This window comes from Trachypithecus francoisi, unplaced genomic scaffold (assembly GCF_009764315.1).
Source record: "Trachypithecus francoisi isolate TF-2019V2 unplaced genomic scaffold, Tfra_2.0 Lachesis_group15, whole genome shotgun sequence".
Classification (NCBI taxonomy): Eukaryota; Metazoa; Chordata; class Mammalia; order Primates; family Cercopithecidae; genus Trachypithecus; species Trachypithecus francoisi.
Window position 1 is genome coordinate 7239571 of NW_022681460.1, and position 26347 is coordinate 7265917.

Sequence of the window (26347 nt, forward strand, 5' to 3'; positions counted from 1 at the left end):
TTAAGCTTTATCCCATATTTTTCTAAGGGCATAGGAAATATATGGAGGAACACCCACAGAAAGCACATAAGGAGTGCTCCTCCAGGGCTGGGGCAGGCCTGTGGCAGGTTGAGGGTTTCCAGCTACAGCAATTTGAGTGGACACATATTTACACCAGCATTTCTTTAATGCCTTATTTTCACTGAATTATGAAGCTCCCCTTAATTCTTAGCAATAAATAATGCTGGCTATATTATTAGGTAAACCTTCTGGAATGGAAGTCATTTCTTGGTTCAAGTAAGGATACCAGAGCACTCTATTCTTGGAGCGTATGAACTCAGCCCCTTAATGATCCCCCTTCATTATACTGCATTTTCTTTTGGGCCCTTGGCCATGATCAAAGAAACAGCCATTTGAAAAGGCCCACTGCATTTGCTTTACAAATACTGCTGAGGACATTGCCCTGTTACTGTGTGAAAGCTTGCTGGAGAAACTTCACTTAGAATTTTATCTTAGGAAGTCTTACTCTGTTAAAGCACAGTATATTTTCTGCTTTCCTACTTTCTCGTGATAGTGTAACTGACCACCTTGCTTTGGGATTTTTTTTTTCCTGTATTTTTTTTCCTTGGTGCTAGGTTTTCTATTTTTGACTTTTATTGTATTCGTTTTTGCTTAAAGCTGTTTCAAATCCTTTGTAAAAAAAGGTGAAAAAATAAATATGTGTAAATGTTGAACAAGGATTGAGAAAAAGTGTATGTAAGTGATGGCTTCTAACGTCACATAATCATCAGAAATGCTTACTGAGCACCCCCTGGGCATGAGGCAGCTGACGCGGAGTGGGACAGAGCCCCTGTTCTCAGATGCTGCCTCTCTAGTTGGCAGAATCTTGCAGGTATTAAGCAAACGGCTATGTAAACATTACATCTTTCAGATGATGTAAATATTATGAGAAGAACACAGAGTGAGGGGACAGAATGTGCCCAAGCCTGTAGGTGTGGATCACTTAGAAAGCCTTCATGTGGAGGTAGCATTTCAGCAGCAATCCAAACAAAAAGGAGAAAGGAGCCATGTGCAGAACCAGGATGAGAGTGTCCAGGCAGAAGAAGGAGCCGATGCAAAGGCCCTGAGGCAGCATCAAGCTTGGTGTGCTGGAAGAGCAGCAAGACCTCTGATGCAACTGGAGAATATCGAATAAGAAAGAGACGAGATGGGGTCAGGGAAATACCTAGGGTTAGGTGATGTTACGTCTTATATGCAAAGGTAAGGGCACTGACATTGATTCTAAGCGTCATGGAGTATCACTGGAGGATGTTAAGCAAGGGAGTGACAAAATCCCATTGAACTTTGAGAAAGACCATTCTGGTAACAGAGTGGATGATGGGCTGTCCCAGAAGCAGAGGAACTTTTTAGAAGCTGTTGCAGCAATCCAGGCGAGAGGTAGAGGTGGAGGCGCTGAGGGGTGAGCAGATTCATGAAGACCGTGGAGTAGAACAACGCTTTGCTGTTGCAGAATTTGGAGGTAGGAGGTAAAGGTGAAGGAATGAAGACTTCAAGGTAACTTTATGGTTCTTGGTAAATCATAGATAGTGGTCCCATTTAGTTAAGTGGCTAGAGGCCTGAGTTGGGGCAGAAAATGCCCAGAGACCGAGTCAAGAGTTGTCTTGAGCACCTTTAGTTTAAAAGGCCTGCTGGACATCCAAGCACAGCGGCTGATTAGGAAGTCAGACACAGGAGTTAGAAGCTCAGAGTGTGTGGTGGGGAGAGGGGTGTCAAACGTGGGAGCCATCAGTGCAGAGACGGTGTTGACAACTGTGAGGCTGAATCTGAGATGGCCAAGGGAATGAACGCAGATAAATAGGAGAAGAGGACTGAGGCTGCATCTCTATGAACGCTGTGATTCATTCTGTTTCCTTAATGGCTGACTTACAACAAACCATACGAACACGTGGCTCTCCAAACCTGTCACGGAGATGCCTGCTCTGTGCAATTTTTTGAATGAATGAAGCCATATTTAGTGAGGGTCCTCCCTGATTAGTATTAAAAGCACTCCCAGTCTGATAATGTGCTAAATTATATTTGATTTTAGGCTATAATTATAATTCAGGCACAAAATTTGATGTTTCTGAAAAAGGGATAGCTTATAGAATCGATAGTTTCCAAGAGTAGTTTAATAGAATTAAGTTAAAAAGGGCCCCGAAAGTAGACTTTAAAAGATAAAGCCACAATAACCTATTACTAAATGTAAGTAGAACATCCTCGGGGAAAAACAACTTTCACAACTCCTTGTTTTACTCCGTTTGGAATTAATTACAAATAATTAAATGTGTGACATTCATATTATTTGTTGCAGAGTTTAGTCCGGGAAGCATAAACTGACTTAAAGATTAGACTTTTACAAACAACGACGGTAGAAAATGATAGCAAGACAAGGAGCAAGTCTGGACCTCCGCCCTTCGCTAACACGGAGGGCAATTCTCTTCTTTGTCGATGGGTTACTAAAAAGAAAAGCATAACGAGGAATTACTTTTTCTCTATTGAAGTTTTCAGGAATTTCTTATAGCTCTGCAATTTTTTGTGGCTAAAATACTTTGTTTGCCAAGGTTAAAAGTCTCATGTTCCGGCACCATTATTGTTTAAAAAACACTTTCATTTTAGGGCTGCTCACTTTTATTCTCCCAAAAGCTTACATTAAAATGAAGAATTAGTTTAGCAACTGAATGAGTTGGTACTTTCGGAGGATAGACATATTGAGAAATGAAGCAATATTTCCTGGAGTCCTAAATGAGATACTTAGAGCTCCCACAGTATGGGACTTCTGATCTCTGGGGCTTGGGTTCAGCCTCACAAGCTCTTGTGCTGATGGCATGGGGCCTTGTGGGAGGAAATGTGGTCAGTACTGGGCCTTTCTAAAATACAGAACACAGTGCATGACAAAGGGAGGCAGCTTATTCCCCTGACAGAGGGGCTCTTAAATGATTTGTGCAATTGCAAGGCATGGCAGTGTATTTTCGGTGTCCAAAATGTGCACGTAAAGTGCACACATTAGGTCTCCTTGGCCCGACGTTACAGAAAATACTAGATGATTCAAGGGCAGATCCTCGATGAAGCTCACATAGAAACACATCATCAATCAGCTCCACCCAAACCTAAGGCAACTGAAGAAATTAAAAAAGAGACTTCAGAAAGTTTTTCTTTTAGGAAAAAAAACCCTACTGAAAATGATTTAAATGAATGGTATGAAATAAACTGCTCTATATTGTCCTATAAAATGAAATGGAAACTATATTCCAGATTACGACACTCGGTTTTGTTTGAAATACCATCATATATGGCACTGAAATCATTCATCTTTGTGAATCACGGCATGAACACACAAAAGTGGCCATAGACATGACAGACAAAATCTCTGTGTCAAATTAAAGACTACAAATGTAAGAATGCTTTGTCAGATGGCCACACATTAGTAAATGCTTGCTCAGTCTCTGCTTACTCCGTTTGACTACATTTCATGTTTGTACAGACATCATCAATCACAGACCCTGTTGATTTAACCAGGGTGAGATAGCGTCTCTAGCCTCAGTTACTAACCCTCAGCAGCTGGGCCTTGGAGACCCAGGTGGAATCTCTTTTGTTGGTTAAAACAAGGAGACAATGAAGTCATTTGTTTCTCTTCTAAATTAGATAATAATAACATTTCCTTCAGGTTACTGTTTCAGGGTTTCACTCAAGGTTTTTTAGACTCTAAGCATCTTTAGTTATTCAGCGGATAGACAGACAGGACCAGAACCTGGAGGAGAACACTGGGGTGGGTTAGATGGTGACTAGGGACCCACAGAGGAGGAGCTGAGGGGTGGCCCCTGCTGTGTGTGTGGGTGTGTGGGTACATGTAGATGCCAATCAGCTACACGGTCTTGGAAATGAAAAGAGCCACTTCTGACACACACAGGAAGTGACTTGGGAGCTTGGAAATGTCCTTCATGGAAACCCCAAAAAGCTTGTTGGGGGTGCAGGCACATGCTTGGATACCACTGTGCAACACAAACGCAGAGCGTACATGAACATTCACATGCTGGACACATTTCTACTGAAGGCGTAACTTGGTGCCAGGCACATGCCCCTCCCCTTTCCCCATGGAACTTCTGTCCTCAGTGACTGTGTGGCACTGTCAACAACAGCCAGCTGGGGGCCCAGAGAGACTTGGGTGTTCAAGACATTTGTTTAATAACAGGCCCACAGCTTCAGGACTCAGAGTGGAGTCAGTGACAGTGACACCAGCCAGTGGTACATCACATAACCTATGACTCCTGCACCACGCCTTGCTTACAGACAGAGAAGTCCAGTGCGGGTCAGGACCATGGTTGGTCTCCCCAGGTTAATTTATGTATTCAAACAAATAATGGGCTGTTATGAAAAAATAACTAAAAATCACTTAATCAAGGAGGCACTGTATCTGTAGGGAAAAAGACAATTGTTTTCAGACTAAACTATCAGCAAAACAATACTCATTTCAACTGCATTTTGTAATTCATGACTGAAGCCCATTTAAATGTTGGTTTAGATCTGGACTCATTTGGACACAAAAGAAATAATTCCCTGTGATATTTGGAGGCATCATCTTCTTTTCAAGTAAAGTGAAAAATAAATTTTTTGCTTGGAGCCTGAAAACATTCATTGCTATAAATGACACAACTCGGTAATCTGTTAAGTATTCTAAAGGTGCTGCGGCTTGGTTTACGCATATTTAATTTTTCTAGTTACTTTATTCGCTGAATCCTTTGAGGCCAAAACATATTGGATGAGCAATCCTAATTTCCCCTATTTGTCAACATTTGCTAGACCATAGGAAATTTGATATGATCACATCACCCTTCTGTGCCTGATGCTAGAAATGCTGTCTCTCACTTTTTGGCTCTTTTATTAGAAAAGACATTTCATATAACCAAAGAAAGATAATTGAGCCCTATAAATCAAGAGGAAAATGGTACAGTGATTGCAATCTCTCAGTCCAGGGCAGTTTCCAAAACGCATTTGAATTGTACTGAGGAATGCATGGAAAAGAAAATCAGTGTTGCCCTATTTGATAATTTGCATTTGTTACATACACAACACACAGTGGCATTAATTAATAGAATAATGGTGCTCATCTATCTGTTAGTGATTTGCTTTTAGTGCAATTCATCAGATGATAATCATTTACCTAAAATGCTGTGAGGAGATGGAAAACGGAATTTCGACTCAGCAGGTCCATAGGGCAAGAGAAAAGATCTTTGGTTGTGAATGAACCTAATTTAATTTTCTAATATTTGATCCCAAGTTTTCTGTTGCATGGATGAAATCAGTAACAAATTATAGCTCAATAAGTTTAAAAAATCTTTTTTTCTTTTTCACAGCTTTGCCTCAGCTAACATCGTTGGTTTAAAAAAATTGTTTTAACTTGGACAAAAGCAATTAGGCAGTGACATGACTGTTTCTGAGTCTGAGCCCACCCTCATGTCTCCCCCTTCACTTTCTTTTCTGCCAGATTTACTCACAAATGGGTATGAATGTTGGGAGTGCCAGATGCGGACTGGACTTGGCATTAGAATGGATTCCTCTGTTCCAGCCCCAGCCTGTGCCCCTCCTTTGGGTTTACCGTGGCCTCTCATTCACCTGTTTTTCCCCTTTCGCCTTCTACACACTTTGTGGTTCTCAACTGGTTGCCAGAAATCAACCTCCTACTTTCTCCATTGAAAAGCTATAAACATGTACCTCAACTCAGATCACCCCCCACATCTACCCAGACCAAACTGTAGAGTGACTCCCAGCTCTGTCCCCATCCCTAACCCTGCCTTTCCAGCTGCCAGCTCAGCCCTCCAGGTCCTTCTTCCGAAACTCTGGTCCCCAGGCATGTATCGTGTCAAAACAGTGCAGGGTATGAGGACACCTGGAGCCCGGGCCACATCTCCCAAGAGGGCCAGGTCAGATGACCATGGAAGGGCCTGTGTATTACACACACACACCTGTTAAAAGCGAAATGACCAAAAAGTTCAAGACTTAGCTTTGTAATTGAACCTGTCATCCTTTCTGCTTTTCTTGGTGTGTAAATCAAATAAAGACTTGAGGAGAAAAAAATGAGATTTTGTTGAAAATATGTTAAGTGAACATTCGGATATTTTACTGATTTTTTTCCCCAGTGACAGCATACCATAAATTTAAATCAAACTGTTGCAGTGTGCAGGTTCAGCAGTACCTTTCACCTTTTTTCTTCCCCTCTCTCAGTTCATGAAATTTACATGGTATATGAAATCTTATTTTTCACTAGAAAACATGCCTAAAAATATCAAATACCAGTTTTCTGTAAAATTCACATTAAGAATTGGAGAAAGATTGGCCGTTAAATACGTCACATAGACAGACTTGAGTTGCCTTTTGAGAAGAATTAGAAATTAGTAAGAACAGCCTAATTTTGGGGGGTAAAATTTCAAGCAGACGTTATGAGAAGTCTTTCCGGAACACGAGTGCTTTTATGATGCAGAAGCAAAAGGGCAAGACTCTTCGCTACGGGTGAGGAGGGAAGCCTGAGGCAGCCCTCGTTTACCTGAGTGGGGGAACCTGGTCGAGGTCACGCGGCAAACATGGGCAGAGCTGCGCTCTGGAGTGGACCACGTTCTCTCCACAGGGCAGAGCCCCGAGGGTGAGGACGGCACAGTCGGTTGTTGACTCCATGAAGCAGGAGTCTAGGGTTAATGACTCTATAGCTGAAGAGGCCCCACCACGTATGTGCCAAAAATCCAAACAAAAGGGCAAACGAGATTATTTGTGTTTAGTAGCATGAGATCTGAGTGAAAGTGAGAACGCAGTCCAAAGCGGGAGGGTAGGAGCCCTCTCCCAGCCAGGTGGTTGGGGAGGAGGGGACCAAGGAGGTGGGAGTCACCCCACAGCATGGCAGGCAAGGTGACCGTTTGACCCCGTGACCTCACCCTGTACTCACAGACTCCAACGCTCGACACCAAAAGCAGCTTTCTTCATGAGGAGGGGAGTACAGAGCTTGCTTCTTAAAACAGCCAAACTTTTCCTAAATCTTTAAACAAAATTTCTGCTTTTCCTTAAGTTTTCTGTCCCCATCGCAGCTTTCATATTCCATGGGTTTCTTTCTTAATGTACCCCTGAATCGTCCCTTGCACATCCCCCTTGCCTCCTCCCAGACATCTCTCGCCAATGCCAGGCGTTAGCATCCCACCCACCCCACAGGCCTGGTGGAGGCACAGGTGTGGCACCAGGGAGCCACCGCCATCTCCAAAGTAAAGCTCTGGGAACAGCATGCTTGTGAGCCAGGGTGAGAGTGTGTGTGTGTGTGTATGTGAGGATGGGGGTGTGTGTGTGTATGTGTATGTGAGGAAGGGGGTGTGAGTATGTGTGTGTGTGTATGTGAGGAAGGGGGTGTGAGTGTATGTGTATGTGAGGATGGGAGTGTGAGTGTGTTATGGATGGAAATGTGACAGTGTGTGTCAGAGTGTGTGTGTATGTGTATGTGAGGATGGGGGTGTGAGTGTGTGTGTATGTGTATGTGAGGATGGGGGTGTGTGTGTGTGTATGTGTATGTGAGGATGGGGGTGTGAGTGTGTGTATGTGAGGAAGGGGGTGTGAGTGTGTGTGTGTGTATGTGAGAAAGGGGGTGTGAGTGTGTGTGTATGTGTATGTGAGGATGGGGAGTGTGTGTGTGTGTGTATGTGAGGAAGGGGGTGTGAGTGTGTGTGGTGTATGTGTATGTGAGGAGGGGGTGTGAGTGTGTGTGTGTATGTGAGGATGGGGGTGTGAGTGTGTGTGTGTGTATGTGAGGATGGGGGTGTGAGTGTGTGTGTGTGTATGTGAGGATGGGGGTGTGAGTGTGTGTGTATGTGTATGTGAGGAAGGGGGTGTGAGTGTGTGTGTATGTGTATGTGAGGAAGGGGGTGTGAGTGTGTGTGTATGTGTATGTGAGGAAGGGGGTGTGAGTGTGTGTGTGTATGTGTATGTGAGGATGGGGGTGTGAGGGTGTGTGTATGTGTATGTGAGGATGGGAGTGTGAGTGTGTGTGTATGTGAGGAGGGGGTGTGAGTGTGGTGTGTATGTGTATGTGAGGATGGGGGTGTGAGGGTGTGTGTATGTGTATGTGAGGATGGGAGTGTGAGTGTGTGTGTATGTGAGGAAGGGGGTGTGAGTGTGTGTGTGTGTGTGAGGATGGGGGTGTGAGGGTGTGTGTATGTGAGGATGGGGGTGTGAGTGTGTGTGTATGTGTATGTGAGGAAGGGGTGTGAGTGTGTGTGTGTGTATGTGAGGATGGGAGTGTGAGTGTGTTATGGATGGAAGTGTGACAGTGTGACAGTGTGAGTGTGTCAGAGTGTGTGTGTATGTCGGGGTGGGAGTGTGAGAGTGAGAGTGTGTGTGCATGTGTGGTAGTGTAGAAGTAGGGGTGGGAGTGGGAGTGTGAATGTGTGCATGCGTGTGTAGGGGTGGGGTGTGAGTGTGTGTGTATGTGGGAGTGGGAGTGTGTGTGTAGGGGTGGGGGTGTGTGTATGTGTGAGTGTGTGTGGGGGTGGAGGTGTGTGTATGTGTGAGTGTGTGTGTAGGGGTGGGGGTGTGTGTATGTGTGAGTGTGTGTGTAGGGGTGGGGGTGTGTGTATGTGTGAGTGTGTGTGTAGGGGTGGGGGTGTGTGTATGTGTGAGTGTGTAGGGGTGGGGGTGTGTGTATGTGTGAGTGTGTGTGTAGGGGTGGAGGTATGAGTGTGTGTGTATGTGGGAGTGGGAGTGTGTGTGTAGGAGTAGGGGGTGTGAGTGTGTGTGTAGGGGTGGAGGTGTGTGTATGTGTGAGTGTGAGTGTGTGTGTAGGGGTAGAGGTGTGAGTGTGTGTGTATGTGTATCAGTGTGTGTGTAGGGTGTAGGGGTGGGGGTGTGAGTGTGTGTGTATGTGTGAGTATCAGTGTGTGTGTAGGGTGTAGGGGTGGGGGTGTGAGTGTGTGTGTATGTGGAAGTGTGTGTGTAGGAGTGGGGGGTGTGAGTGTGTGTGTATGTGGCAGTGTGAGTGTGTGTGTAGGAGTGGGGGGTGTTAGTGTGTGTGTAGGGGTTGGGGTGGCCATGGGAGCAGGAGGGGCAATGAACAGCCAGCTGTGCCCACACCATCTGGTGACATTAAGAAGGACAGGGGTTCCACTTGGAGAGGCTGAATTGTAGCAGGGAGAAGCAGCAAGGTGTCCACCTAAGGACTCCTGGACAAAATTCTGATGGAGCTAACTCTTACAGACATGATTCTGGGCAGAGGTAAGTGATCAAGCGTTGAAGTGTAGATTATGGAGTCTCTTATAGAGGTGGTCCTTGAAACCAAGAGGCCAGGTAAGCACCTTAAGAAGATTATGATAAAAGAAGAAGACTCATTTCAGTGGGCAGTAAGTATTGAATGCCAACAGAATGCACAGAAATATACCACTTGGAAACTTAAAACCATGTCTTGACAGAATTTCCTCCAGTTGAAGGTTAGAAAAATAATCATATCTTACATGGTACAAATCTCTCAATCATTATTTTGCTTGTCATGAAAACCCAGAGAGAAGATATTATTAGCCTCATTTTATAAATGAGAAAAATATTCAAAAAGAATAAGTGCCTTGTTAAGTAACTTATCAAGGTGATGGAATTTGGAACTAAACTTTGAAATGCTTCTTTCAGAAGCTTTTACCACATGCTAAGTGCGACCACTAGGTCAGTAGTTGGGGATATAGACATAGAGAAACACCATCTTTGCTTCCACCAAACTCACTTCCATCATTAGAGATAGCAAAACAACATGGGTGATTACACATCAAAAGTGAGGTTGAAGCATGAGACGGATTAACTCAAGCATGAAGGACAAAGAAGAAAGAGTGACTGATAGAAATACAGAAGAGACACCATTTTTTTTGAGCCTTTTACATGAGAAAAAAAAATTATAGGAAGTCTAAACATTTTATCCTACAATACTGAGAAAAATAAAGATGAATGTTAATAGAACTCAAAGAAGAGTTATTCAAAGTATAAGAATCAAGACTATGAAAGTCCTTGATGGTGGTGTTGAAAGTGTTCCTTCTTTGTCTGAGACCACCAGCAGTCAACTGGCTAAAATGCCCAGTGTGGGGCAACGGGATGAAACAACTTCTTTAGATCTTTGACAGCAGAGAAAATCTATGCCAATGACAAATCACTTCTTCCTTCATTATGCCAACACTTTACAAAGATTTTCTCTCATTTAAACTAGATTCAAATTCTGCTCTGCCCTTGTATTCAAATTCTTCCTCCCAAGTATGATACTGTTATAAGTTATAGACTCAGTCAAACACCAATACGTCATTTATCCTTACAGAAGAAGTGCCTTATGAGGTCTGGAATCAATTGGATTTAATTATTTACTATTGTACATAAAACTCACTTATTGAAATAAAGACTCCATTGCACCCTCTTTTATTCCATTATACCATGCATATAAGTATTTATTCAGCTAATAAATTTTAAGATATAACACAATACATTCTTAAATAATAGGAATATGACACTTTGACCATAAATTCAATTGTAGGGTAAAATTAATTCTGATGCTAGTCCACACCATCATTAACATTGTCTTTTTCAGTTAACCAAGAAAATATAATTTCAATTTTACTAAAAGGGTTTGGCAATATTCCCTTCCACAGCTCTTCCTTAAAGCACATCCTGTGTTTAGTTGATTAATGAAAAGCCCCAGGAATTTTAGCTGCATGTAAAATGGATATATCTTCTGACAGGAATAAATAACACATGAAAATATAAATAAAGCATCTTCTCATTGATGTCAAACAGGACAATGGGAGCTGGTAACTATAATCTTTTCCTGATGATTTGGCTTAGATTACTGAGCAAAACATGTAGTAATAACCTATTAAGTTCAATAGTGTGAGCCATTTTCTGGTAGAACTTCTATAAAGAAAGAATTTTCAAGAGAAAATAGCTTATAAAGTGATTAATTTGTGATCTTACACTAATATAATTTATGGTGCTTCCATTTCTTTTCATATAACCTATCTTATGAGAACAGAAATGTGGCTTTAGAGACAGTAACTGGGGTGACAAAGAGGCAACTCCAATTTACTTAAGGACATTCTTATATTTTGAACACTGTTACTGTTGGCCTTACAATCATTTTCAACAAAAGTTGAGCATTTTTGTTTTCCTTAAGTAAAAGAAAACATGAACTAGAGCTAGATTTTCTCCCTATTTAATAACATCTAGTCAAATTAGCTACATTGGTAGGAAATATGTATATAAAAAATACTTGCTAAGATAAAAATCCATTTACAGAAGACTGTACCTATCAAGAAAATAAAATTACTGCAAATTAGGATGTATGCAATCCCAATATATTTTATGAAACAATCACATGTCCAAAAGTTATACTGTCAGACTAAAGAAATGGAGGGTAAATCTACCCCCCAAAAAGAAACCCCACCCACCACCTAACCAATCAAACCACTGATATATATTTAGGGTTGATGAAATTCATCATGCTAAGTAATTAAAGAACATATCTACATATTACGTATCTCAAAAGCTTGTATCAAATCATCAATGATATCGTTTGGCTCTGGGTCCCCAGCCAAATCTCACGTTGAATTGTAATCCCCAATGTTGGGGGAGGGGCCTCGTGGAAGGTGATTGGATCATGAGGGGGGACCTTTCCTCTTGCTGTTCTCATGAGAGTAAGTTCTCATGACATCTGGTTGTTGTAAAAGTGTGTAGCACTTCCCCCTTTTCCCCTCTCCCTCCTGCTCAAGTCATGTAAGATGGGCTGGCTTCCCCTTCACCTCCTGCCATGATTGTAAGTTTCCTGAGGCCTCCCCAGTCATGCCTCCTGTACAGCCTATGAGTCAATTAAACCTTTTTTCTTTATAAATTACCCAGTCTCAGGTAGTTCTTTATAGCAGTGTGAAAACGGACTAATACAATCAACCATTCAATGCCCCATTAAAAAGAAGTGGCAAACTCTTGATACAGAGGCACAGTCTCCACCTCTTCTTGCCATCTTTCCAGTCCCACAGCAGACATTTTTAATTGATTATGGCTCTTTATTCACCCGAGGGTAGGGAAAGACCCAGAATCTTGTGTAACACAGTCATACTTCCCATCAGAGTTCCAAAATGAGATGAAGTTCACCTGCACTTGTGTGAGACTAAATCTTCAACCAATCAGTAGACAAATATTTATGGAATGCTCAAAGGACACCTATGCTTCAGAATACATAGAAGAGATTCAACTCAGTTTCTGCTGAAATTAATTTCCAAAAGGGGAAAGGAGCTAGCAAGGCATAAGTATACATAAGTAAGTCACAATTACCAATAAATGAAAGAGTATTCAGAAGAAGGCCAGCTCAAGGTGGCACTAGGAGGAACGGAGAAGGGCAGGGTTGTTTAGGAAACCTACTTGGAGGTCAAACTACATTTTGGTTTGAAGAAAAATAGGTGTGGTTTGGCAGATGGGAGGAGAACAGTTCTACTTAACATGATTTTCCCTGAGGTTTGTACAGTACCCTGTGTAGCATATCCCACCATCTTTCAAAGTATCTCGCAGCCATTGTTGCCCCGACATATGCAGAATCACAAACAGATTTTTCCAGATAAATAAATGCTTGGAGATCAGTCATATAACAAGTAACCTTTGGAAGAGCAGAAAGTTTGCCAGTTTTCCCAAAGCTTCTCTTTTTAAAAAACAAAAAACAAAAAACTTTTTCTTCACTTTATTTTTATTTTATTTTAGTGTTACCAACCCAAAGCCTCTCTCTCATAAGCAATATTTGACAATAATAAAATATCAAACCACACTATAAATTGACTCGCCAAGGGCAGAATTGAAAAAGAAAACTGTACATGTTAAAGATTCTTTTGGAGGCGTGTAAGGAAATTGTGAAGAATTAAAAACAAATCCCTATAATATAGATGATAAAACCTTGTGAAATTGAAAAAATTTTCCAGAGAGAAATATTTCAGAGGAAGTCAACAATATTTCTGATAATTTCTCTTAGGTGCTGGCAAGCTGTTGAATTTTAGACACATTTCCTTGCTGTTCTATAGACATTAACACAGGGGATGAATGGCATGAGCTGGCAAGAGGAAAACCCAAAGAGGAGGACCTTGAGGAATCTGGAAGCAGATATTTCATATTCTACAAGTAAAAGAACACCATACTCTCAAGACATACATTTTCTAGTCACCAACACCACCTACTCTTAGTGAAGTGATATTTTAGTGGCTGGCTACATACAATGGGGAAATCGAGAAATTATTTTAATGGAGCCTATGTCTCCAGAAGATTATATGATGCTTTATCAATGGAGAATAAATATATGTGTATATGCTTCAGGATTATCATTACACTATCACATGCAAAAGGGGAAATATGACAGGTTTGGGGATGTTAGAGAGCGGCAGGAAATGTGTTGCGTCTGAACTGATCGAGTCATGCCCACAACTCCCATTCAGCCGGCTTACGACGGAAGAGGTGAGCCCATTTTCATTTCAGGCAAATTCTTCTGCTATGTCTTCCCACCTCCTCAGGGGCCTTGTACAATAGATTATAGCCTTTCTTTTTTGGAGCTCATATCTTTCTTATTTTAAACAGTCATGTCTTTTCGTCTTACAACTAACAAGTCTCTGTCTAACCCCCAAACCCTACCAACATTTAGCCCCACTTTCCTTCTTCAAAATCAACTTTTAAAAAAGAGTTGCCTGTACTTGCTCTGTTCCTCAACTCTTACTTATTGTTTTTACCCATTATAATCTGGCTTCTGTTTTACCTCTATATGAAAACTGCTTTACCCAAGACAGCATTGTTGCTCGGTTCAATGGACATTTTTCAGCCTTTATTTTACTTTGCCTCCAAGAGAAATTTTTGACTCTGCTCTCTTTGTTTAAACACATTCTTCTTTTGGTTCCCACAGAACTAAACTCTCGTGGTTTTTGACCTACATCTTTGGCTGCATCTGCTTGCTCTCCTTTAAGGGAGTCATCTGTCCCTTAAACGTAGCTGTTTTAGTCTGCTGGGACTGCTATAAATGAATGCTGAGGCTGGATAATTTTTAAGGAAAAAGGTTTATCTTGGCTCATGGATCTACAGGCTATATAAGAAACATGGCAGCAGCATCTGCTTCTGGTGAGGGCCTCAGGAAGCTTCCATTTATTGTGGAAGATGAAGAGGAGCTGGTGTGTGCAGAGATCACATGGCCAGAGAGGAAGCAAGAGAGAGAGGAGGAGCTGCCAGGTTCTTTTCAATAACTAGTTTCTGCGGGAACTAAGAGTGAGAACTCACCCACTCCCATGGAATTCACTCCCCTGAGAATGGCACCAAGGCATCCATAAGGGATCTGCCCCCATGACCCAAACACCTCCCGCCAGGCCTCACTTCAAACACTGGGGACCAAATGTCAACATGAGACTTGGTGGCACCAAACAAGCTATATCCAAATCATCCCCAAACCGCAGCAGAGGGTGAGACTCAGAACTGCACCCTAGATCATCTTCTGTCTCCGCCCTGTGTCACTTTCTATGGACCATCTCTGTCATCAGTGACAAGAGTGCTCTTCCATGAATGACGATAGTTATCCCCCAAGACCTGAACGCTCTTGAATGGCTGAATAAAATCTATTATTTCCCACCTGGCATTTCTTGTTGAGTCCCAGGACAAAATGTCCTGTTATTCAGGGAACATTTCTATTTGAATGTCTCCCATTTGGTGAAATCTTAACCATGAAGGACAGTGCAACTTACAATTTCCCTCCCTCCCTACAAACTTCCTCGTCATTCCATTTCCCCTTTCAGAATTTCGTTTTCAGAACAGAAATCCAGAAGTTATCTTTGACTCATCCTTCTTCCTCACTCAAAACTCTCTGTCATTAAGATTTGTCCTTTCTACGTCTTCACTATTTTTCAAATACTTCCATTTTCTCCATCTCCTTTGCCCCTAACACGCAGAAGCCACCGCCATTTCTCACGTGGACAGCTGTATCCGGCCCCCTCCATAGCCTCTTGCTTTGTCTTTATCCCTTCCCATCTTGATGTTAAAATGTTTCCTCTTATTTTCCTGAACTCATAATATGTTTTTTCACACAATGAAATGCATGGCGGTTATTTCTTTGGGCCATATGCAAAGTCATTTAGCCACACAGGGTAGTTTAGAAAATGGCCTCTCTCAAGTTCAAGGCTAGTGTCATTTCTCTCTCTCTCTCTCCCTCCAAATTACCATCTAGGTCAACGGCAAAATGACCCTTGCAGCCTCCGGCCTCCTGCATTCTACTCCATTCCTCTGTTTTTACTGGTAGGTGCACTTTTTGTTCATCCGTCAGTTCAGCCATCTCTTCATCCATCCTTTCACACACCTTCAGCTTTGTCCCTAAATAATTTAAATATCCTAACAGAGATGTAAAAAACATGAAAGTAGGTGAGAAACATATAAAGGATGGTGAGCAGATTATTCCCATTGTGAACTGAAGATGGATTGCAGCAAAGAATACTTCCCGGGGGCAGATTCCTGCTGAGAGTGTTCTGTAACATCACAATACAAGAGAAAACTTAACAGAAAATGTGTTGGAAGCTGCTGAGACCATCTCCTCCTGGGAGATACCCTTGGCTACACTGGCAGGGCCACTCCAGCTGCAGTCCCAGAGGGATGTGGCCCTGGTGTGAGGGGCAGTATGTCAGCAGGAGGAGCAGAGTTGGGAGAGGGCTGAGGGCTGGTTTCAGGGGTGGAGGCTCCTAGAGGAGAGGTGGAGGGGCTGGCTGTACAGGGCCAGGGCCTCCTGCTGGGAGCGTGAACTGGGGGGGTAGGTGAGGGGTGCTCTTGACCTTGCTCTGCTCTCAGGCCATGCCTGGACTGTTCTTCCTGCTCCAGCACCTCAGGGAATCAATCGCTTTTGTCTCTTCCTATTGCCTACTCTTCCTGAACAGGGTTCCTCTTCTCACTAGTCCACAGGAAACTGCTGACTTTCCCTGGTGTGCCTCAGGGAAGCGGAGCACCCTCAAAATATAAGTGTGTTTTGCCAGGAACAAGGCCAGGACCACAGAGCCACCTTCCTCTGCCCCTTCTTTTGTCTGTGGTCCTTATTTCCACACCTTCCCACCTTTCCCTTCCCTTACTGCACTGCCTTCTTCCTTCTCCTCTTCCTTTGTTCCTCCTTTCCTCGTTTTCTTCCCTTCTGCTTCCCTTCTTACTAAACATAGTAAGAAGTGGACAAAGTGTGTGCTTTGGTCTGACACGCAGGCTGGAGCTAAGAGCTACTCTCTCAGGAGGACTTGCAGGTCGGGGCTCGGGCACGTTGCAGCAGCAGAGGAGCCTCTGGAGTAGCCAGGCCCAGCGGGACACAGCACCTGGCACAGGTGAGCTCTTCTCTATTACAGAAGTGTGACTGACGCTAATCTTCAGCTCTCCTGGGTTCTCTTCATCATAAGTATTCTTGGAATGAACATCACTGTGCTGGCCTGTCCTGAGGCACTCACCTCAGCCACTCCCTTCCAGGCTGGGCCTTTGTGTTCTGTAGAGAGCCGCCTTTGGTGGTAGAGGCTGGCCTGAGAGTCCCAGCAGGTCAGTGCCCACTTCAAGCCATCTTCAGAAGTAGCTTATTTTATGTGTTCTAAATAATTATCTGTCTATTTCAACATATACTGCAGATGAAATGTCTGCCAATGCAGCATTACATAAATACCAACGTCGTGCCAGCTCCAGCTGAGAGTGAAGCCGGGACTTGTTTACATGCGGTAACCGCGTGCTCAGCATTCTTGGGTGAGGCTGTTTATCATGACCAACCTGCAGCCAATGGTCTAGAGAGGCTCTTGCACCTGTCCGGTCCCACCGCAGAGAGGCAAATGGATCTCTGTGTGTTGAGAGTAATTCTGAACTATGCAGGCTCATGGATAAGGGGGTCTGACTGGCAGATGGAGTCTGTTAAGGGTAAAAGGAGTCACCCGGTGGGTGCTGGTCCTGGGGAAGGGATGCAGTCAGCCAGGATTGCTTGCCTTTTCAAGCCACCCTATGTGAAGTCACCTTTTGCTGAGGCAACCCGGCTAAGCGGATCTGGGCTCATAGTTGTCAAGACCTGCAAAGTTGCTGATCCATCTGTGTGGAATTGTCTGCATTCGTGCAGGGCGTGACAACCCAGCATGTCAGTGTGGTCAGAGCAGCCCAGGGCTCTCCTGCATGCACCGCTGGTGCAGACTCCCAGCGAGCCCACCTGAGGACTGTCCACCGCTTTATAAAGGGTATGGGCAGGGAACTCTGGCCAGGATTGAGCAGGATGTGCTTAACATAACACAGACTGTTGTTTTCTTGTTCTAACAGCATGCTCGGCGGCATGGCAGTGAGTGGGTCACAGGGCACAAGAAAAGATAGTGGATGAAATTAAGAGAAATTGGAAAACTGCAGGAAGCGATTTTGGAGGACGCCAGCACTGCCAGCAGGAGAAAGCCCAGCCAGCAAGCCACGGCTCCCCCGTGGGTCTGCCCGCCTTGCCAGCCTCCCAAAGGTGGTGCTGCTCCCAGCTGTAGCCCCATCCTATCCTGAGAGCCCCTGTTTGGGGTCTCCACTTTCTCTGCTGGCCCAGAGGAGCTGTTGCCTTTGCAGGGATCTTCCTAGTTGTGCCTGAAGGTTGCGGCCCCCTTGACCTCTCTCCTCTGCCATCTCAGTAGGGTATTCATTTCTGCCCTGCAGGCTTCTTTCACAAGGCTGGAATTACTGGCAGGGACACCTTACCTACCTCCTCCTCTCTCTCCAAATACTGGCTTTCGAGGCCTAGTTGAAGGCCTCTCTCCTCCAGGAAGTCTTTTCTGAATGTCTGAGGCTCTGATAACCTTCTGGGTTTTTTCCTCCCTAACTCTGCACCTACAGCAGTTCGGCATTACACCGTCCCGAATTCTCTACTTGTTTATTCAACCACATTTTAGGGATTTTGAAGGTGAATTACTGTTGCTGTTTCCATCAGCAATAAACAGACATGTAGACACATACTTGGACACATCAAATAAGTCTTAAAGTCCAGTTATATATGTTTTTCCATTCTAGATGGCATGAAATTTAATGTCTATTCAAAAGTCGAAACTATAAAACTCCACTGAGAATAAGCTTTCCAAATAACTAGTTTATTTTCTCCCTGGAACTTAAAATAGGAGGAAAGGGAAGTCTAATTCTGAGAAAGTGGAATCTCTTTTGGATGTTTTGTCCATTAAAATAGTGAATATTTTATTACACTAAAAAATGCTATGTGTGTAGACTTAGAGTAAGTGATCCATATACACTTTAGGCTGATAAATTGGAATAACTGGTAGTCTAATGGGCATAATTTCTTAACATAAGGACACAGTTACCTGTGCTACAATGAAGAGATTAAAAATTGGTTATTGAAAGCTTTATCTTAAAGGAGTGCTGTGTAGTAAAGAAGATTCATATTTGCTAAGCTCTTTAAAAACTGTAATGCATGGCACAAATATTACATATATAGACATAAGTTCTCTTTGCAAAGAGTTTCCACAACGGACAATGTACTATGAGGATGGCCACTTGGAAGTAAATAGAACTTTGAGGAGTTTCTGATGCCACTGTAGAGAATGTCAACAATGGCAGTATTACATTTGCTGCTTTTTATTATTTATTTCAATGCCCAGAAGCAAACCATTGAATACTTTCACCATCAGGTTAGAATCGAATTAGGTTCTCAATTATAGGAGCTTAGTGGGACTCTATGGACCTGAAACTGACCTCTGCTGTCGCCTGGAGACAGTTTTGGGCGTCTTGCTGACGCAGCAGCTAAAGGAATTGTGGAGCCTGTTGGTCCTCATGAGACGAAGTCAGCGCTTTCTTCATCCATCTTTTCTTCCTTCTTAAGGAAAATTTTTCTGTCCCAAATGTCTTCCCAGAGGAGGGTTCTCTTCGGACTATTCAAGGGTCTCCTCCAACAGCATTTGACAGGTGTGGGATTACTACTTCACAAAGTCAGGAGACTAACTGAAGGGGAACGGTGGCGCTTGACTGCGAATGCCACGTTTGTGCTCCAGGTGCAGGTTATTCGAGCTGTGGCTGAACGGCTTTGGAACCATTACTGGGGCAAAGCCTGCAGACAATTCCTTGCTAAACCATAAAATGATGATTCTGGCAAGCAAAGATCAGATGCAATCTGAGTGTTCTGAGAAGCAGAAGAATCAGTGCTTTGAAAGGGATCACAAATACTGGTTTTTTTGTTGTTGTTGTGGGGTTTTTTTTAGAGGCAGGGGTCTCACTCTGTCACCCAGGCTGGAGTGCAGTGGCATGATTATGGCTCACTGTAGCCTCCAGTTCCTGGGCTCAAGTGATCCTCCTGCCTCAGCCCCCTGAGTACTACAGGTGTGCACCACCTCTCCCCTGGGTAATTTTCTGTAGAGACGGGGGTCTCACTATGTTGACTAGGCTGGTCTTGAACTCCTAGACTCAAGTGATCCTCCTGCCTCAGCCTCCCAGAGCATTGGGATTACAGGTGTGAGCCAGCAAATGCCTGGCCTGCAAATACTTTTAAATTGAGATATGAAATTTAGCCCTTTTTACTGTAGTAAAATGTTTACTATTTTTATAAACAAAACATCAGAAGGAGATTCTACTTTCTCAGAATTAGACTTCCCTTCCATCCTATTTTAAGTGCCACGGAGAAAGTAAACTAGTCATTTGGAAAGCTTATTTTCAGGAGTTTCATACTTTTGGACTTTTGAATTAGACACTAGATTTCAAGCTGTCTGGAATGGAAAAACATATATAACTAGACTCATTCCGTGACCTTAAAGACTTACGGGATGTGTCCAAATGTTGGTCACTGTGCTACAGAATTACTCCAGTCTGCATTTATTCCAATGTATAAAGGTTTCTTTTTATTTTCAGCTGAAACTTTTACTTTGCGAAATGTTATAAAAATAATCATGTGCGTTCACTGTGGTTCCTTTACTTCTGCAGTATTGCCAAAAGTTTAAAAAAAAAATGGACTGTACTTTTTCCATAAAAAGAAATTATTTGGTATAAAGGTGGTTTACTATTCATACCCTAATGGCAGTGCATTGGTGCACTGTCTTAATCTATTTGTCACAAACTGACTGCCAGCATAATTTTGAATGAATTAACGAATTAATCCAGTGCATGTTGGGCCTCTGCTGTGCGCCAGGTACTCATCTAGGTTTACTTTTCCATTTTTTTTTTCTTTTTTGCCTCCTTAAACATTTCTGAAGCTTATCTGCCTCCACTGGTGTCCATTTCAATCATTTTCAGGCATAGATTAAGAACACCCTCTGGGCTCAGGGACTCTGACTGCATCTTCTGATACCAGAAGTACTTGAACTTGCTCTCACTTGAAGAATCCATTGCCTGGAGAACTGGTCAGATTCCCAGAGGGTCAAGGATTTTTGTCACACTGATTAGCGGTAGATTGAAAAAAAATAATTTTCTTGTTTTCATATATATATATATATATATATATATATATATATATAATAAACAGGAAACAAATATGTGTGTCTTCTCTGTATATTTAAAAACAATAACCTTCTGGTTACATTTCCAGACTCTCAACTCATGCTTGTTTTGATGTTTACTGTGGTTTTTCACCAACACTGCCTCCCTGTATGAGCTTTAGTCAAAAGCTAATTTTTAAAAGCTTCATTAGTGTGCTGTTTTTCTAAGCTGAAATTAGTTTTTCCAACTTGGCCATATCTTATCAGCTTAGCTGCATCTGCCTTATTTTCTTAATATCGTCATCTATGGCTGGTGGTGTCAATTTGATGAGAGGTTGTGCTAATAACACCCAAGTTGTGGGTTTCATTCTTGCCACAGGGAGGGCAATTCGTCTCAATGGCCGGGAACAGGCGGACCCATCTTGTCCAGTCTCGCAAACGTGTATGAGGGTCTGGGTGTAAGGGTGAATGTTTGGTGGCCCTGGGTGTTAAAGCTTTGTAGTCCCCATCAGTATAAAGCTGTTTCTGCTACTGCTGACCTAGCTCAGTGCAAGTCCCGTAATGATGGGTAGGCTGCTGGCTCTGCTCCTTCGTGAGGGACAGCACACCCATGGGAATGGCTTACAGTCCTCTCGTTATCTTTCCGTTACATATATTGGTGCATCTTCAACTTCTAACTCATTAGAACAGCAGTGATGTAGTTTGAATATTTGATCACACTCGAATGTTGGGTTGAAATGGAATCCCCAGTGTTGGAGGTGAGGCATGGTGGGCAGTGTGCTTTGGTCATGGGGTGGATGCCTCATGGCTTGGTGCCGTCCCTGCCCTAGTGAGTGGGTACTGGTGAGATCTGGTTGTTAAGTGTGTGGCACCTTACCCTTCACCTCCCTCTTGTTCCTGCTTTCGTCATGTGATGTGCGTGCTCCTACTTCGCCCTCTATCATGAGTAGAAGCTTCCCGGGGCTTCCCGAGAAGCAGATGCCAGCACAATGCTTCCTGTACAGCCTGCAGAACTGTGAGTCAATTGAATCTCTTAAAAATTATCCAGCCTCAGGTATTTCCTTATAGCAATGCAAGAACGGCCTAATACAAGCAGGAAGTCATGTTTTTACATGCCACAAAAATTCACATGGAATCTTATGTGGTTGACCATGATTTTTTTTAAGGTACCATCATAATTTATAAGGTTTGAGGGAGGCACGTCTCACAAGTTGAGTGTGAAATTCTACTCATCACGCTTATGAGCTACAAAGGATCAGCTTACCATGATTTTTAATCCCATTGGTTCTTTTAATTAAAATAGACATCAATGATGCAAACACTTTCAAACATTTTTGGAATTTATCCTTCCCTACATCATGGGTCACTGTGGAGGCTGCTGCTGAGTGCTGCCCCAACCCTCCTACAGAACAGGCTCTTCCCAGGCACTGGGATGTGAGCCACTGATGGCTGGGTCTCATCCTGGGAATTGCCCTCCGCCTCAGACAGTAGCAGCTTTGCTCAAGGTTACCCCCTTCCTCCAGCAGCCTGCATGGGCTGGCTAATATATGGGCACAAAGCCCCAGCTCCTCGGCCTCAAGTGGAGATTACCTGGGACCTCCTCCAGGCAGTCTAACCTCTCCTGCCCAGCCCTGTTTCTTCCTCTTTCTTCCTGCCTCCAGCGTTATTAATGCCTAACTGACAAATAAAAACTACATATATTTATAGTGTGCAGTGTGATGTTTTGACACACGTACGCTATACCCTGTGGGATGATTAAATCAAGCTTATTAGCATATCCATCACTTCACATGCTTCTCATGTTTTTGTGGTGAGAACATTTAAGACCTACTCCCTTAGCAATTTTCAAATATACATTATTATTTCCAGCGTCACCATACTGCAGTGGATCTCCAGAACTCATTCATCCTGTCTCATCAAAACTTTGTGCCTTTTGACCAACGTCTCCCAATCCACTTTCCTTCCCCAGGCTCCTGCTAAACACCGTTCTACTCTCTGCTTCTATGAATTTGACTTTAGATTCTACATATGAGTGAGATCACACAGTATTTGTGTTTATGTGACTGGTATATTTCACTTAGCGTAATGTCCTCCAGGTTCACCCATGTTGTTGAAAATGAGAGGATTTCCTTTTTTTCATTATTTATTTATTTTTTTGGTAGAGACAGAGTCTTGCCGTGTTGCCCAGGCTGGTCTGAAACTCCTGCACTCAAGTGATCCTCCTGCCTCAGTCTCTCAAAGTGCTAGGATTATAGGCATGAGCCACTGTGCCCAGCCAATTTCCTTCTTTTTAAAGGCTGAATAGTATTCCATTGTGTATATGTACCACATTTTCTTTATCCATTCATCCATTGATGGACACTGAAGTTGATTCCATGTCTTGGCTACTGTGAATAATGCTGCAATGAAAATGAAAGTACAGATATCTCTTCAACATACTGATTTAATTTCCTTTGGATCTATATACCCAGAAGTGGGATTGCTGGATTATACAGTATCTCTATTCCTAATGTTTTGAGGAACCTCCATACTGTTTTCCATAATGGCTGTACTAACTTACACTCCCTCTAACAGTGTGCAAGGGTTCTCTTTTTCCACATCCTCACAAACACTTGCTGTATTAGTTCATTCTCACACTGCTAAAAAGATACTACCAGAGACTGGGTAATGTATAAAATACTCACTTACAGTTCTGCATGTCTGGGAAGGCCTCAGGAAACTTACAGTCATGGCAGAAGTGGAAGAGATACACCTTACATGGTGGCAGGTGAGAGAGAGTGAGTGAGGAACTAAGGGGGAAGAGCCCCTTATTAAGCCATCAGATCTCATGAGAATTCACTCACTATGAGAACTGCATGAGGGTAACCACTCTCGTGATCCAATCACCTCCCACCAGGTCTCTCCCTAGACATGTGGGGATTATGGAGATTAAAATTCAAGATGAGATTTGGGTGGAGACACAGCCAAACCATATTACTTGCTATCTTTTGTCATTTTGATAGTAGCCATTCTAATAGGTGTGAAGAGATATCTCATCCTGGTTTTAATTTGCATCTCCTTGATGATTACTGATGCTGACCATTTTTTCCATGTACCTGTTTGTCATTTATATGTCTTCTTTTGAGAAATGTCTATTCAGATCCTTTGCCTCTTTTTTTTTTTTTTTTTTTTTTTTTTTGAGATGGAGTCTCACTCTGTCCCCCAGGCTGGAGTGAAGTGGCGTGATCTTGGCTCACTGCAAGCTCTGCCTCCTGGGTTCATGTCATTCTCCTGCCTCAGTCTCCCGAGTAGCTGGGACTGCAGGCACTCACCACCATGCCTGGCTAATTTTTTGTATTTTTAGTAGAGACGGGGTTTCACCGTGTTAGCTAGGATGGTCTTGATCTCCTGACCTTGTGATCCACCCGTCTCTGCCTCCAAAAGAGCTGGGATTACAGGCGTGAGCCACTGTGTCTGGCCATGCCCATTTTCAAAATGGGTTATTTGTTTTCTTGCTATTGAATTGAGTTCCTTATATATTTTGTATATTAACTCTTATAGGATTTTGGGGTTGCAAATATTTTCTTCCATTCCATGGGTTATCTCTTTACTCTATTGATTATTTCCTTTGTTATACAGAAGCTTTTAAGTTTGATATAATCTCACTTATCTAGTTTTGCTTTTGTTGCCTGTGCCTTTTGGGTTATATCAAAAACAACAACAACAACAACAACAACAACAACAACAAAACTATCTAGGCCGATGTCATGTAGTTTTCTCCTATGTTTTCTTCTAGTAGTTTTACAGTTCCAGTTCTTATATTTAAATCTTTAATCCATTTTGAGTTGATTTTTGTATGTTGTGAGATAAAGCCCAATTTCATTTTCTGCATGTGGATATCCAGTTTTCTCAATACCATTTATTGAAGAGACTGTCCATTCCCTGTGTTATGTTCTTGGCAGCTTTGTTGCAGATCAGCTGACTATAAATGTGTAGATTTAATTTTGGCCTCTCTATTCTGTTCTATTTGGTCTACATGTCTGTTTTTATGCCAGTACCATGCTGTTTTGATTATTATATCTTTGTAATATATTCTGAAATCAGGCAGTGTGGTGCCTCCAGCTTTGTTCTTCCTTTTTTTTTTTTTGAGATGGAGGTCCACTCTGTTGCCCAGGCTAGAGTGCAGTGGCATGATCTCAGCTTACCACAAGCTCCACATCCCAGGTTCAAGTGATTCTCCTGCCTTAGCCTCCTGAGTAGCTGAGATTACAGATGCCTGTCACTGTGCCTGGCTAATTTTTGTATTTTTAGTAGAGATGGGGTTTCGCCATGTTGGCCAGGCTCGTCTTGAACTCCTGACCTCAGGTTATCTGTCCGCCTTGGCCTCCTAAAATGCTGGGATTACAGGTGTGAGCCACCATGCCTGGTCCCAGCTTTGTTCCTTTTGCTCAACATTGCTTTGGCTATTCAGAGTCTTTGTGGTTCCATATACATTTTAGGATAGTTTTCCTATTTCTGTGAAAAATGCCGTTGGAATTTTGATAAGGGTAACATTCTCAGTCTCTTATAGGCGTTATTTCTGTGCAGGAATCTCCATCTCAGAGCCTATTTCCAGGGAACCTGACTAACAGAATCACTCTGTTTCTGTTTCATTTTTCATCCACTGTTTAGAAAAGCAATTCAATTAGCAAGGCACGTCTTCATAATGCACACGCCTTTCTGCCTGTTTGTGGACCAGCTCCCTCTCCCTAAGCATGTTTCTCCCGCTCCTCAGCCGGCTGAAAGCCCACCACACGCTAAAGCCAGCAAAAAGCAGTCTCTCTCAAGCCTTTTCTGACCACTTTCTCTTTCCCGTTCCTTCTTCCAAAATTAAGTCCTCCCGTAACCCTTGATTTAGGCTTCTTCTTTTATAGCGTTTACTTTTTCCTGTGCATTACAGTTGAGTCGTTTAGCTCCCTCACTAGAATGCAGGCTTCTACCACTTCCATCCTTCTTCTGCTTTCCCATTGTGTGCGGAGCTCAAAATGTTTTCTCAATGGGACACACACATTTTTAGTCTCAGTGTTTTAGTTTATCCTTAATATTCTTTTATTTTTTATTTTTCATTTTTGAGATGGAGTTTTGCTGTTGTTGCCCAGACTGGAGTGCAATGGCGCAATCTTGGCTTACTGCAACCTCCGCCTCCCACGTTCAAGCGATTCTCCTGCCTCAGCCTCCCAAGTAGCTGGGATTACAGGTGCCTGCCACCATGCTTGGCTAATTTTTGTATTTTTAGTAGAGACAGGGTTTCACCACATTGACTGAGCTGGTCTCAAACTCCTGACCTCAGGTGATTCACCTGCCTCGGCCCCCCAAAGTACTGGTATTACAGGCACGAGCCACCACGCCCAGCCAATGTTCTTTTATTTTACTTCTTTTTCCCTGTGTATGCTATACACATTTTATACCTACTACATTTTTTAGTAGAAGTTAATTGGTAATTATTTAAGGCAAGATCAATCTGTGCACTAAGTTAAATAATCACAATATTACAGTCTCATTTACTTTCCCTTTTTGAGTTCCATAATCATTAACTTTCTCTACGGCATTCTGATATTACTACAACTCTACATGATTTTTCAAAAGTAACATTTGAAATGTTGTAGTCAATTCTCTTAATTACTTGGGATGGAGGCAGTTTGGACCCAGTAATTTATATATGTTAACATTTGTAACTGTTTCTTTATCTGATGTCAATATCGGGTTCTGCAGAATGTACATTATTTCTTGGTTCAAATCTCTTGATTTTTCTTTCTTGGGCAGATTGAGCAAATGCTTCAGCTCTTTTAGGATGGCCATTGATTCCACCCCATCCTCGTTATTTGTGAACTTGTATAAAAGTGTTTTCCGTGCAATGCTTTTGTTCACTTTTTTTTTCTAAACTG

General features: G+C 42.8%; 1 protein-coding gene and 1 pseudogene across 1 annotated transcript in view; both read right to left on the reverse strand.

The window, feature by feature from the left end:
• Window positions 1–26347, reverse strand: part of PACRG (parkin coregulated) — a 582476-nt gene that overhangs the window by 66254 nt on the left and 489875 nt on the right. The window lies entirely within an intron of this gene.
• On the reverse strand, window positions 21604–21700 carry LOC117098201 (annotated as a pseudogene).